The sequence below is a fragment of the Manis javanica genome, chromosome 10, assembly GCF_040802235.1.
Source record: "Manis javanica isolate MJ-LG chromosome 10, MJ_LKY, whole genome shotgun sequence".
NCBI lineage: Eukaryota > Metazoa > Chordata > Mammalia > Pholidota > Manidae > Manis > Manis javanica.
In genome coordinates, this window is record NC_133165.1 from 12,764,422 (window position 1) to 12,780,242 (window position 15,821).

Sequence of the window (15,821 nt, forward strand, 5' to 3'; positions counted from 1 at the left end):
TAGACCACATACTAGGACACAAAAAGAGCCCTAGTAAATTCAAAAAGATTGAAATCCTACCAACCAACTATTCGGACAACAAAGGTATAAAACTAGAAATAAGTTGTACCAAGAAAGTAAAAAGGCTCAGAAACACATGGAGGCTTAACAACATGCTTCTAAATAGTCAATGGCTCAACAACCAAATTAAAATGGAGATCTAGCAATATATGGATATAAATGACAATAACAACACAAAGCCCCAACTTCTGTGGGACACAGCAAAAGCAGTCTTTAGAGGAAAGTATATAGAAATCCAGGCATATTTAAAGAGGGAAGAACAAACCCAAATGAATAGTCTAACATCACAGTTATCAAAATCGGAAAAAGAAGAACAAATTAGGCCTAAACTCAGCAGAAGGAGGGACATAATAAAGATCAGAGAAGAAATAAGCAAAATTGAGAAGAATAAAACAATAGAAAAAATCAATAAAACCAAGAGCTAGTTCTTTGAGAAAATAAACAAAATAGATAAGCCTCTAGCCAAACTTATTTAGAGAAAAAGAGAATCAACACAATCAATAGAATCAGAAATGAGAATGGAAATATGATGACAGACTAAACAGAAATACAAAGAATTATTAAAGACTACTATGAAAACCTATATGCCAACAAGCTAGAAAACCTAGAAGAAATGGACAACTTCCTAGAAAAATACAACCTTCCAAGACTGACCAAGGAAGAAACAGAAAAGTTAAACAAACCAATTATGAGCAAAGAAATTGAAGCGATAATCAAAAAACTACCCAAGAAAAAACCCCTGGGCCAGATGGATTTACCTCGGAATTTTATCAGACATACATAGAAGATATAATACTCATTCTCCTTAATGTTTTCCAAAAAATAGAAGAGGAGGGAATACCCCCAAACTCATTCTATGAAGCCAACATCACCCTAATACCAAAACCAGGTAAAGACCCCACCAAAAAAGAAAATTACAGACCAATATCCCTGATGAATGTAGATGCAAAAATACTCAACAAAATATTAGCAAACCGAATTCAAAAATATATCAAAAGGATCATACACCATGACCAAGTTGGATTCATCCCAGGGATGCAAGGATGGTACAACATTCGAAAATCCATCAACATCATCCACCACATCAACAAAAAAGAAAGACAAAATCCACATGTTCATCTGCATAGATGCTGAAAAAGCATTTGACAAAATTCAACATCCATTCATGATAAAAACTCTCAGCAAAATGGGTATAGAGGGTAAGGACCTCAACATAATAAAGGCCATATATGATAAACCCGCAGCCAACATCATACTGAACAGAGAGAAGCTGAAAGCTTTTCCTCTGAGATCGGGAACCAGACAGGGATGCCCACTCTCCCGACTGTTATTTAACATTGTACTGGAGGTCCTAGCCACGGCAATCAGACAAAACAAAGAAATACAAGGAATCCAGATTGGTAAATAAGAAGTTAAACTGTCACTATTTGCAGATGACATGATATTGTACATAAAAAACCCTAAAGACTCCACTCCAAAACTACTAGAACTGATACCGGAATACAGCAAAGTTGCAGGATACAAAATTAACACACAGAAATCTGTGGCTTTCCTATACACTAACAATGAGCCAATAGAAAGAGAAATCAGGAAAACCATTCCATTCACAATTGAATCAAAAAGAATGAAATACCTAGGAATAAACCTAACCAAAGAAGTGAAAGACCTATACCCTGAAAACTACAAGACACTCTTAAGAGAAATTAAAGAGGACACTAACAAATGGAAACTCATCCCATGCTCTTGGCTAGGAAGAATTAATATCATCAAAATGGCCATCCTGCCCAAAGCAATATACAGATTTGATGCAATCCCCATCAAATTACCAACAACATTCTTCAACAAACTGGAACAAATAGTTCAAAAATTCATATGGAAACACCAAAGACCCCGAATAGCTAAAGCAATCCTGAGAAAGAAGAATAAAGTTGGGGGGATCTCACTCCCCAACTTCAAGCTCTACTACAAAGCCATAGTAATCAAGACAATTTGGTACTGGCACAAGAACAGAGCCACAGACCTGTGGAACAGATTAGAGACTCCAGACATTAACCCAAACATATACGGTCAGTTAATATTCGATAAAGGAGCCATGGACATACAATGGGGAAATGACAGTCTCTTCAACAGGTGGTGCTGGCAGAACTGGACAGCTACATGTAAGAGAATGAAACTGGATCACTGTTTAACCCCATACACAAAAGTAAATTCAAAATGGATTCAAGATCTGAATGTAAGTCATGAAATCATAAAACTCTTAGAAAAAAACATAGGCAAAAATCTCTTGGATGTGAACATTAGAAACTTCTTCATGAATATATTTCCCCGGCCAAGGAAAACAAAGCAAAAATGAACAAGTGGGACTATATCAAGCTGAAAAGCTTCTGTACAGCAAAGGACACCATCAATAGAACAAAAAGGTACCCTACAGTATGGGAGAATATTTTTGTAAATGACAGATCCAATAAAGGCTTGACATACAAAATATATAAAGAGCTCATGCTCCTCAACAACAAAAAGCAAATAATCCAAATAAAAAAATGGGCAGAGGAGCTGAACAGACAGTTCTCCAAAGAAGAAATTCAGATGGCCAACAGACACATGAAAAGATGCTCCACATCTCTAGTTATCAGAGAAATGCAAATTAAAACCACAATGAGATATCACCTCACACCAGTAAGGATGGCCACCATCCAAAAGACAAACAACAAAAAATGTTGGCGAGGTTGCGGAGAAAGGGGAATCCTCCTACCTTGCTGGTGGGAATATAAATTAGTTCAACCATTGTGGAAATCAATATGGAGGTTCCTCAAAATGCTCAAAATAGATTTACCATTTGACCCAGGAATTCCACTTCTAGGAATTTTCCCTAAGGATGCAGCAGTCCAGTTTGAAAAAGACAGATGCACCCCTATGTTTATCGCAGCACTATTTACAATAGCCAAGAAATGGAAGCAACCTAAGTGTCCATCAGTAGAGGAATAGATAAAGTAGATGTGGTACATATACACAATGGAATATTATTCAGCCATAAGAAGAAAACAAATCCTACCATTTGCAACAACATGTGGAGCTAGAGGGTATTATGCTCAGTGAAATAGTCCAAGTGGAGAAAGACAAATACCAAATGATTTCACTCATCTGTGGAGTATAAGAACAAAGGAAAAACTGAAGGAACAAAACAGCAGCAGACTCACAGAACCCAAGAATGGACTAACAGTTACCAAAGGGAAAGGGACTGGAGAGAATGGGAGGGTATGGAGGGATAAGGACTGGGAAGAAGAATGGGGGTATTATGATTATCATGTATAATGTTGGGGGTGAGGAATAGGGGAGGGGTTTGCAACACAGAGAAGACAAGTAGTGATTCTACAACATCTTACTATGCTAATGGACAGTGACTGTAATGGGGTTTGTGGGGGGGACTTGGAGTAAGGGAGAGCCTAGTAAACATAATGTTCTTCATGTAATTATAGATTAATGATAACAAATTAAAAGAAAAAAACAAATGGGTAATCATTGCTCCATGAGGAAAGGGTTCCCCACCCAGGGAAAGTTTCCAATGAATTTGTTTAGACTGAATAAAGGCAAAGGCAAGAATTGGGGAATTATAAGTTTTTTTTCTCTCAGCAGTAGGTCTCCGTGTCTCATATGCTCTAGCTTCCCTCTGCCAGACTCCATTCTGTCCTACTTCTCTCCAAGCTTCCCTTCTCCCCTCTCCAAGCTCCCTGCTCTGACTCTCATGCTTAATCCCCCAGGAAGATTGGGGCCCTGTGGTTCTCTCAGCAGCCCTCTACTTCCCTGCCCCTGCCACTAGGAGGAACTTTGGGTACTGGTCTCTGGTGATAGGCGGACACCTGACCATTTACATACCGGAAGAGGGGGAGGAGATAATGGGTGCTTCCTCTGTACCCCTCCCCTGGGCTCCTGCTCTTTTAACTTATATATATATATATATATATATATATATATTTAAAATGGGTGCTATTAATGCCAGACAGGAATCCTGGTCAGAAATTTCCATTTTCTCCACAGTAATATAAATAATTCTCTTCTGAAAGACCCTTAAGGAGGCTTTCATAAAAAAGCAGATTCCAATCAACCAACTTTGTATATCTATTGCATGTTCAATTCTATACTAAATGTTATAAGCTAATTTGTGCCCTAAGAATTATAGAATGTGAGTGGAAACATGAATGGAAAGAAAAAAGAGAGGGAGACAGAGAAAGATGCTTGGGCTGAAGTGACAGTAAGCCCAATTATTGGAACCCAATAATTCTTGAAAAAAATATTTAGCTGTTTACGTATTATCACCAAATTCCTTCCATACTTGCACTGTAGTAAACTTGTGTTTTGATGGTGACACAAATATGGAAACTCACTTCACTCAGTAAAACAGAATAGAATTACAAAGGGCATTCAAAGTTATCAGGAGGTCTTAGGTAATTGTCAAAGGAGGAGGTTTGCAAAATACGAGTGTTTGAATCACTGATTTGTCTGTTTCTGATACCTCACTCCACCCCAGAATTTACTTTCCAAACTACAGTCCTGGAAGCATAAATGGCAACCTAAGTGAGTTTTCTAAATAGTTTGGTCAAATTATTTCTTTATTATGAAGTATGCACAGTTAAATCACATTGCTTATTTTTGAATTTTCTCTTAGAGACAATATAGAAAACTGCGATGACATGGAAAAAAGTCTATCTTATAATGAAAGACAGACCAAGGTTGAGAATACATAATACATATAATTACATTATCTTTCTCGTATTGCATCTTAATTTAAAAAATATTCAATATGTTGGTGTGCTTAATATTACACTTCAAATTTATTTATTTCCTGTTAAATAAATAATGGAATTTATAGTCATATATTTTATGGGATTTAATTTAAATCATAACTACTTTTAAAAATAAAACCATATGAAAACAGATGGGCTAATGCCAAATCTTGAAGATAAAATGAGTTTTCACCCTGGCTGTCTGATAGGATGCTTGAGTTTTACAGTGCAGCCCCTCAGCTGAGTTGTACCAAAGCCCTTTTAGTGTTTCCTCTGGAGAAAGATTGATCCACTGTCCCTATGTAATAATTCCTGGTATCTTTCAGCCTCAGAAACTAGTGACACCAAATGCAAGTTTTATTTTGTGCATTTTCTCCTTGGATTCATAACATTTCAGAAAAAAATTAAATAACTTCAGGGAAATAAAAGGAAAACTTCAGATAAATGAGGGTTATTTTCCTATGTCTTCAATTTTAAACAAATAGTTTCTTTTATAAAGAGTTAAATCTAATCTCACCCTCTAATTTTTATGATGGCTTAATAATCTATCCTGTGATGTGTACCTTGCTTATAGTTTAAAAAAATCTTTAAAAGAAAGAATCTACTCATTTACTCAAGCATAAAATAAAAAATGTAGATAGAATGAGGATAGCATATGAGAGAATGAACATGGTTACTGAACATGACAGTTAGAGCAAACTACTTATCCCCTACAGTTCTACCAGCACTCTGTGCTTATAGAGGAATAATAATTCAAGATGATTTTTTTCCAAGCCTAAAACAAAAATGACTAATAAAGACCAAGTTTATTAGAATAAGATGATTGAAGGCGGAAGAAGACAAAATGATCTTAAATAACAAGATAAAAATGAATCAGTAACAACAGTAGCAAAAAAAAAAAAATACCAAAATGGAAACCATAACATATTTTGGTACATATTGGGAAAACTACTATAGTTAGTACACAAGGAGGATGAATTTAGGTGGCTTTAGAATTTACATCTAGGATATTCTTTATGGACAATAAAATTACTAAAAATCCATAGATACAGTGTTTGTAGATTTAGAGACATTCTACTTTCAAACTCAATGCATACATTGAATTTTGAGATTAGAAATAATTCCTTAAATATATGGTTTATTAATTCTTACTGATAGTACAACTAAAAAAATCATAAAATCCAGTAAAAATGACTATATTTTCAAAACTATTTAAAAATTTTAAATATAACTGGCACTATGGCCAGGCACTATGGCCACTATTCCCATAAAGTGGGTCATGGAATTGTCCTTATTTTAAAAATAAGGAACAATGGCTTAGACTAAATAAGTGACCTGCTTAAAAATAGGCAGAAAATAGTTATTAGAAGAGCTTAAAATTCAGGAACACAATTCCAGTGCCTAGATACCAAACATACTTTTATTTTGCCCTCTTAGGAAGCAGTTATCTATGAAATACTCTTTATACATTTTTTTTCTTTTTTTTTTTTAGATAATTATTTTTTATTGAAGGGTAGTTGACACACAGTATTACATTAGTTTCAGGTGTACAACACAGTGATTCAACATTTACATACATGATAATTCTAGGTACCAGCTATCACCATACCAAGTTGTTACAATATTTTGACTATATTCCTTATGCTATACATTACTTGCTGGTTACTTATTTATTTACAATTGGAAGTGTGTACTTTTTTTTTTTTGTGAGGGCATCTCTCCTATTTATTGATCAAATGGTTGTTTACAACAATAAAATTTTGTATAGGGGAGTCAATGCTCAACGCACAATCATTAATCCACCCCAAGCCTAATTTTCATCAGTCTCCAATCTTCTGAAGCATAACGAACAAGTTCTTACATGGAGAACAAATTCTTACATAGTGATTAAGTTCTTACATGTGAACAGTACAAGGGCAGTCATCACAGAAACTTTCGGTTTTGATCACGCATTATGAACTATAAACAATCAGTTCAAATCTGAATATTCGTTTGATTTTTATACTTGATTTATATGTGGATACCACATTTCTCTCTTTATTATTATTATTTTTAATAAAATGCTGAAGTGATAGGTAGATGCAAGATAAAGGTAGAAAACATAGTTTAGTGTTGTAAGAGAGCAAATGTAGATGATCAGTTGTGTGCCTGTAGACTATGTGTTAATCCATACATATATATGTATATATATATATATATACACATATATATGATACTGTGTTTTGCATGCAAATGAAAGAAAATCCAAATCAAAAAAGCAAGGAGTTTAATTAATCCCATTGAAGGTAAGACTTCAGGTTAGTTCAGTTGTATCCATGTCTCTAATTTCCTGTGATTTCTTTCACGAGTGTTCTACATATCCTTGCTTTTCTCCCAATATTTTCTGTCCACATAGTCCCAAGGTAACTTTCAAATATTGGAGTTAGATTCCTTCCCATTCAAATCCAGGGAGAGAGAAAATATTTTTCATCCATCACTATTTAACAGGTGCTCCAAGAATGGGACTGACAGGCCTCCAATAAATGCATCTCTTTGATTTGGGAAATGTCCTACACTGATTCTCTTAAGCTCAGGTCTCTGCCCATCCATTATTCCCATGATAGAGGTATGGGGTGCAGGAAGATTACTGTTACAGTTTACACAAATCAATGTCCACTTCTGCAGCTGTGAGTCTGACCAGTAGATGAAGCACTATGGAGGAAGTGTTTAGTAAGACTGCAATCTAGACCACCACTCTTACCAATTTTCCAGGAAAATTTGAGAAATTTAGTCAATCACCTGACTTGAACTTTGATCCTCCATAATCTTATTTTTTTGCTCAATTTTCTCTTTCAGACCATCAACACAGTCTTTAGTAATAAAAATGTTCAATCTAAAATATAAGTTAAAAGGCTGAGCTTTCTTTAAAATTAAATATTCTTTTTGTATGTATGTAACTTGGACCAGCTTTTGGCTACAAACTTCCCATGGGAAAAGGGTGTATGTGGTTGGTGTCTTCTCTAAATTTTCTAGAAGAGGAATGGCCTTATTTAAATTGTTAACATCTTAAGCTGGCTTTGTATCTGCCCTGTGGAACTAGTAAATGTTTCAAGATGACTTTCTTAAGGAATATTTTCAAGTGATCCTCAGAAGATTCCCCATTAGGCCTCTCTATCCTGAAATTCTCTGAACCCTGGAGTGTGTTTCTTTCTTTCTGGTACTCGTCTTTGGTTTCTTTCTCAGGCTCTATGTTTTGCTGATAGAGTTCCTTCACCTTCCCAGGAAGCCTGTAGAATATAAAAACATCTCACAGAATCACATGGGACTAAGTATATCTTCTGTAAGAAAGAGCCATGCATATCTGCATGCTACGGATTCTGGGACTTCAGTCCAATTGATCCCAGCAAAGCATCATTCTAAAGATTCCAAATTCAAAGTAATTCTCCAGACTGTGTCTACCATTTTTACAGTTCTTAAGCTAGAGGGAGATCTTCAGTACAGTGCATCTTCAATCTACATAGGTCTTATATTAAGTATTCTGAGTAGATTTACAGAAATCCCACTCTCACTAACTTGGAGAGGTAGAGACTAAACCCATTGAAGTGGAATGGCCAAGAGGCTTGTAGAGCCCTCTTTTCCCCAAAGATATCCTACTCACAAAAAATCTATTTATTCATCTCTCTCATCCTTTTTATATTCTTAAAATCGGTGGTAGGTGGGAAGAGAGTTTTCTAAGATGCTGGGGCCATGGAATAAGGAAAAGGTCACATCCTTAAAAATCTGCACATTGCAATTTACACCTAGGCCCTGAATGTCAAAGCTATTTTGCCTAGTTAAATTTTCAACTTTTATATCTCATTATATTTGTGCAATTACATTCAATAGCTTTCCAATTCATTCATTTTTTATTTTTAAAATATTTGTATTTTTATTGTAAAATATACTGATGCTTGTTTAAATATGTATAAAACATTTTAGAATAATCGTACTTTGAAAAAATGCTTTTTAATACTTTAAAAACATTTTTTGAAATAAAGACCAATTATCTCATTGGAAATTTCCATGTTTCATAATGGAGATAGTTTGTTTATAAATCCAATAACTGTATGTATATTAATATTTGCTCTGCATTAAATTATTTGGAACATATTAACTACATTAACAATGCAGTTGATCCTTGAACAATGTGGAGGTTAGGGTGCCAATCCCCTCACCGGTGCAAAGTCAAAAATCTGCATATAACTTTTAATAACCCAAAAACTTAATTATTAGTAGCCTGCTGGCCAGAAGTCTTACTGATAATATAAGCAGTTGATTAACACATATTTTCTATGTTATATGTATTATGCGCTATATTTTTACAATAAAATAACCTAGAAAAAGGAAACGTTTTTACAGATTGTCACAAATCTCAAAAAAATTTTCCAATATATTTACTGAAAAAAATCTTTTTTTTTCAGGAATAAGTGTACCTGTGCAGTACAAACCTATTTTGTTCAAGGGCCAACTGTATGTTCACATACAGCATTAAAGCTATTAACACTTTTTGGTTAATTTGGTGCATTGAGAAGAATGGGGTTGACAGTAAAAAAAACAAAAATAATTAACACTGCTTAATTATTCTTTTCTTATATTTCTGGTAGAATAGGCACTCAATAAGTGTTTTGGAACACAATGACTTAAATGAATATTTTACAGGTAAACACAGATTTCTGGCTCAACTTCAACACACTTTTTTGTTTCTCTTATCACCTTCTTCGTTCTTAAAAGCAACCAATGCATTCTTCAGGTCAGTGGTTCATCAGAATAACCACCATTGAATTGATCATGAGTATTAGTTCTAAATATATTCAACCCAATTTAAATGGATACTAGCCAAATTCATTCAGAATATAAATTCTGTGAGGATACAATCATAGGAGAACAGGAAAATCACTGCTTCAAAAATGCTAAATATTCACATGTATTTTAATGATACTTGCATTTAGATGAAGACAATTAGGAAAGAGACTCTTGAACAGGTTGGAACTCAATAAACACTTCTGAGACTTTTAAAAATGCAATTTGCTTTATAGCCAAGTCTTTCCCTGGCAGTTTCTCTATGGGTTCTCATTCAGTGTAGTCAGTGAGCCAATTCCAGAGGTATTTTAGGAAGCAAGTTTGTGTTTAGGGCCAGCATTTGGGTAATTAGGACTTCTATTTACACAAGTGGAACTTATTGAGGGGATGCGGGGTTACTACCTTTTAGTGGCTTAAGCAGGTAGGACTATTTGTACTTATTTTCTGAGCTGCCAATATGTTATACATAGCATTTGGTGGGGAAAAGCAGATTTCTCTGCTCTACCTTTACTCTTATTTTTGTTTTGCTTTGCAGAACTTACTGTTGTTCACGTAAGTATATTGCTCATGCATACACTTGCTAAGATGATACTTGCTTTCGTTTGGATCATCACAGTGCCCTGCAATTAGGCTAGGCCCGGCATGGGGAACCTGTTTAATTAATATATGTTTGGATAATTGATTTAACCTTCTGAATTTTATTACCTTTTAGAAGCCACAGATAGATGCTAACTTCATTATTTTAAGCAACAAAATAAAAGCAACAATAACCATAATAATAATAGCTAATATATTATGAGCACTTAAAAAATACCAACCACTATTTAAAGCACTGTGTGTTAACTAAGACTCATTACAAGCCTATTGATAGGTAGATTTATCTTCTCTTGTTTATACAATTAGGAATTGAAATGACATGAGATTATAGGACTTTTTTTTTGTTCATGTATTCACTAATGGGTGAATTCAAGGTTCAAAACCAAGTATTCTAGTTTCAGAAAAGTTTCAAATGTAGATGAGCAAATCTTAAAAGAGGCATTTCTGTTATGGTTAGACAGAAGTATAATTTGCAACAGATCAATGTTCACATAGATATCAATTATAGAAGCCAAATAAAAGAAAGAAATCATTTACTTAAAAGCAACAGAGAGCTGCAGAAATAGGGAAGACCAGTCAGGCTAACATTTTGGAAAAGAGCAAAACCCAAAGGGGAGAGCGTATTACCTGCATTGCTTTCTTCTTGGAGTATTTGCTGTTTCTGTGCATGTGCAAGAGGCCAAGAATATAGGGTATGACTGGATGGAGGACTATGACTGCAGGTTAAAGAAGCCAGGGAACTTTCATCATTTAGGTGTGGCTAGAGCAACATGGCTAAAACTTAAGACAACTAACACGTATGGGTGGTTTCTCCCAGAGATATTTCACCAGTGCTGATGCATACGTAGCAGGATGCCAAAAATCTAGAAAAACCTCTGAGTTACAGAACAGAATTTTCTACAGTTTTGAGCTACGAAAGATATTAAGACCCAAAGAGGAGGAAAGACCTTGATTTAAAAAAACAAAAACAAAGCAACACATAAATGAAACAAAGGAACGAAAGTGAAATAGCAGGAGGAACATAGCTTTAAAAGGTGGCAAATGGACGGAACACAGTTTACCAAGCTGAGTTCTACGTTGATTCAGCTCATCCTTCTGTTGGATTCAGTTCAGCTCAATCTGTCCTACCCTAAAACAGGAAAGTGTGAGCCCTTTTTTAGTGGATGATCATTTCATCTGTGGCCCTTAAAACTGTGTTATACCAAAGTATCTCTGGCATGCAATAAACTATTCCCAGAATTTTTAAAGGATTATAGACCAAAAATCTAGAAGAAAAACAGTCAATAGCAGTCCAAAAATTGGTTTAGAGGATGGATAGTTTAGCAAGCATTTTAACATAAATGTGGTTAGCATATTTTATAAAACAGTAGAATATGGACTCTTTAAATAATGAATCAACTGGACTGTCTAGAGTTGAAAAAAAATACCTGATTTTAAAAGTTTAATGGAAATGTAAGCAGATTAATATAAATTAACCAAACTGAGTCATAGAAGGAAAGAGAATAATATATATATATATAACAAACTTGTAGAAAACTGAGCCAAATTCAGTTGTTACTGGACTATTAGGAGATGAGAGAATAAATAGTATAGAGAAAATATATCAAGACATACAGGCCAAAAATTTGGCCAATCTGATAAAAATTATCAACTTGAAAATGCAAGGAGCTCTACAAATTCAAATCACAATAAATACAAAGAAGACCACCCCTCAACATATAATAACAGAATGGTTACAAACAGAAGCATATTTATTTAACAGGAGCAAAAAAATAAAGAGGTGAGTTCATGTGAAAAAAGCAACAGAGAGACTTGCTCTCAGCAAAAAATATTACAAAGCAGAAAACAATGGTACTGCATTTCTAAACAATCAATAGACAGGTAGGTAGATAGATCATAAATAGTGTAAATGTACACAGATGGTGGCCTTTACATTTACAAAGAGAGTAAAGTGGAGTTAGGGGCCATAACAGAAATAGAGTCTATGCATGTTCTGTTTCCTGAAACTGACTGTTCTCTGAAGAACATTAAAGTCTGAATTGTATCAAACTGTAAACAATCTGAACATCTGCTGCCTGCAAATTTTTGCCTAGTGAACAGCCTTAGCAACCAATTATGTATAGCTAGAATCTCTCGCCTGGCCTTAGTTCCTCCCCCTAACAGTAGATGTTTCCAAGGGGTGGAAAGAAGTAGCCATCTCCATATCAGTAGGTGACTGCAAGGGGGAGCAAGGGCATATTAGGACCAGAGAGGCTGGGTGGGGCCCCTTTTTGCTGCCAGGTCACAAGAGACACGAGCGAGCAGAAGTGGACAACTACTTGTAAGCAATAAATGGGTTTCTCCCACTATTTCTCCCTTTGACTGATTTCAGCTTCAAAGGTAATTTGCCCCGTGCTGGGAACATATTTTCCCTCCAGAGTTACAGCTAGATGTAGGTTACAACAGCTTTAGTCAATCCTAATTTTTTCAAAACAACTCATGTAAGCCTGTTGGGAGTTCTCCTCTCAGCCTTTAAAAACCCTAAGCCCTTTCCCCTCTTTGGAGCATACCTTTGGCTTCCTCCCCAATCTACTCCCAGATTGCAATCATTGAGACCCCAAATAAATGCAGCCAATTGTTTACAGCTTTGCATTTTTTTTTTTTTTTTTGCCAAAGACAGCCAGGTAGGTAGGTAGGTAGATAGATAGATAAAGAGATAGATGATAGATGATAGATAGATAGATAGATAGATAGATAGATAGATAGATAGATAGATAGATAGATAATAGATAGATGATAGATAGATGATAGATAGATGATAGATGATAGATTGATAGATGATAGATGATAGATGATAGATAGATAGATAGATAGATAGATAGATAGATAGATAGATAGATGACAGATGGATAGATGTAGTACCTTTAATAATCATTAACATTTAGTTCTTAATACATCTCCAAGTGAGGGAATTCAAACTGATCCATATAGTGTGTGATCTAGTACCAATTTCATACATATTCTTTTCCAGTGACTTTTAGGTTGATAAAAATAACATCTGGTATGAGTCAATTTCACATTTTTATAGGAATATCTAATTGAATTCCTAGTTTTGCCTCAAACAAGTCTACAGTTTACTTTACTAAGAAGATGTATTGTAGGGATTCTCCTTATCAAAATCATGTTCCCCTCACTTTAGTAGGTCCAATTTACTTAATTTTCAAACTTCTCACCGTTTACATATTTATTTAAGTGACTTTTGCATTGTTAAAGCTGATGGTTTATAAATTCTCAAGGATTTTTTAAGCACAGTAGCCGCAACAGCATTTCCCTATTAGTGGTATGTGATTATAATAGATTCCCTATTTTAAAAAAACAAACCCAAAATTATGTAACTGAGTTCCTTCAGAATATTAAAGTCAGTATATAAAAAATGATATAGAGATAACATTTTATAGAGATATATTTGCCAATTATACCTATATTTGCCAAAGTGATTTTATCTTTAACATGTAAACAACGTATAAAGGAAATATAAACAAACTACAAAGAGAGAAGTGATAACTTCTATTTTAATAAAGGTGATGATGCCACTGCAAGGTCTCTAGCAGCCATTACAAGTATACACCACAACTAAAATTACACAGTTTCCTAGAATATCCACAAATAAGTGAAATTGTTTTACCTGGATGATGTAGTCAGCCTGCTCAAGGGTATAGATTGGCTCTTTAGCTTCCAGCCAAATAGTTTATCAGATATATATATACATATATACATATATATATATTTATTTGGTTTTGCTTATGAATAACTTTTAGCTCCACTTTCTACTAAGCTAAGTGGTTTTGTTTTTGTTTTTGTTATTCATGAAGATTCCACTGAGATTGCCTCCCTGTGTCATGCCTTTGGAAATGAAGAGATATACCGCTATGTACAATATATATGTGCATCAAAACATCAAAATTGTACACCTTAAATGTATACAACTCTAACTTGTCAATTATCAATAAAGCTAAGGAAAAATATATTCTACAAATATTTCTTAAATAGAGCTTTAAATTGTGTTTTAAATGAATGACTGAAGAAAAACAGCTTTTCTATGAGAAATTAGGAATTTTCCATTTGTTAGTCAAAGTATGCTTCCGTATGTAAACTTAATGTATGTCAATATCCTGGCATTTGGGAGAAATATGAATAAATGTGTGTGGGTAAGTAAAAAAAATGTGACATCTACTAAAATATTTTCCATATAATTCTCGATATGTTTTATTCTCTAGTTGGGGTTGGGTAGGAAAGTTATCTTTACGTTTTAGGTATCACTCAAAGCCCCAGATCTGGAGATACTAACACATTTGTTTTATAAACAAGTACACATAAAGAAAAGCTATAACATGTATTTTAAAACAATTATTTCATGTGATGGCATTTTAAGGTTGTTTCCTGCTTGATTTTAAGGAACAGTCCATTTATAAATAGTAGAAATATACTTATGTGAATATTTAAAGGGAACTCTGGGGAAAATTAGGATTGCTGATTTTTTATTTAGACTACTTGTAAGTCTATAGATTTATGCCTTTCTATATATCCATCATGACTTTTCTGTATATATTCTTCTCTCAACCTAGCTCATTCATTGCCAGGGCTTCTAATTTCAGTCATTACAAATGACAATCAAGTACTTTTCTCACACCTTGACTATCCTAGTTGCTTACTTTGCACTCCTTTGGATGGTTTTATATTTCAAAGAGACCTAAAATTCAACATTTCAAAACAAAGCAAAACAAATTTCAGTATCATCCCCCACAAAACCTGGTCCTCATACAACATTACTTTCTGAGAAGCTGCACAAATATCTATCTATTTTTGCAAGAGCTATCTCCTCCCTGTCCCCAGCCATGTTCACAGCCAATCAAACACCGAGAATATTTTCCCCCAGAGTTACATCTGGTGGTAGTCAGCAGGGTCTTTGAACCCAAAATCTATCTTAATGGGTGTGACCCATGGGTGGGCTGCCCCTAGAGATGGTGGGAGATACCCTGAGCGCCCCCCCATTGGTGGTGGAGAGGCCCCAGTGGCTGCAGTGGTAGAGGGTGCAGCTTCACGTGAGAGTGCCCTATCTGTGAGGTTTCCAGTTTGGGAGACCCTCGGGGCCAATTGGTCTAGGGTAAAGCACCTCCTATAGGGGTGGGGCCTTCCCCAGAATTGGGGAAGGTTGGAGACACTGGAAGCTGTGTAATTAGCCCTCCATGAGATAGAATAGCTTAGAGGCCCTGAGTGGCTGCATAGCAGCTGGGACTGTGGGATGTCTGTTACTTGAGATAGTGGAAAGAATTATTGATGAAAGAGAGGGGGATATTGAGGAGATAGACCCCAGGAGGAGAGGGACACACTTCAGCATTGCTTGGAGAATCTGGGTGAGGACCATTGGGAGGCCCATAAGAAAGACAGACAGTTATTGAGAAGATGGGTCATGCTCCTGGAAGATATGTTAACAGTGAGGGAGGAGGCATCCAGAGAATCCATGCTGCAGGAGGCCATTGGGGAGGGGGAGGAAAGAGCAGTGCCTTCAACCCTGGAGATGGTAGA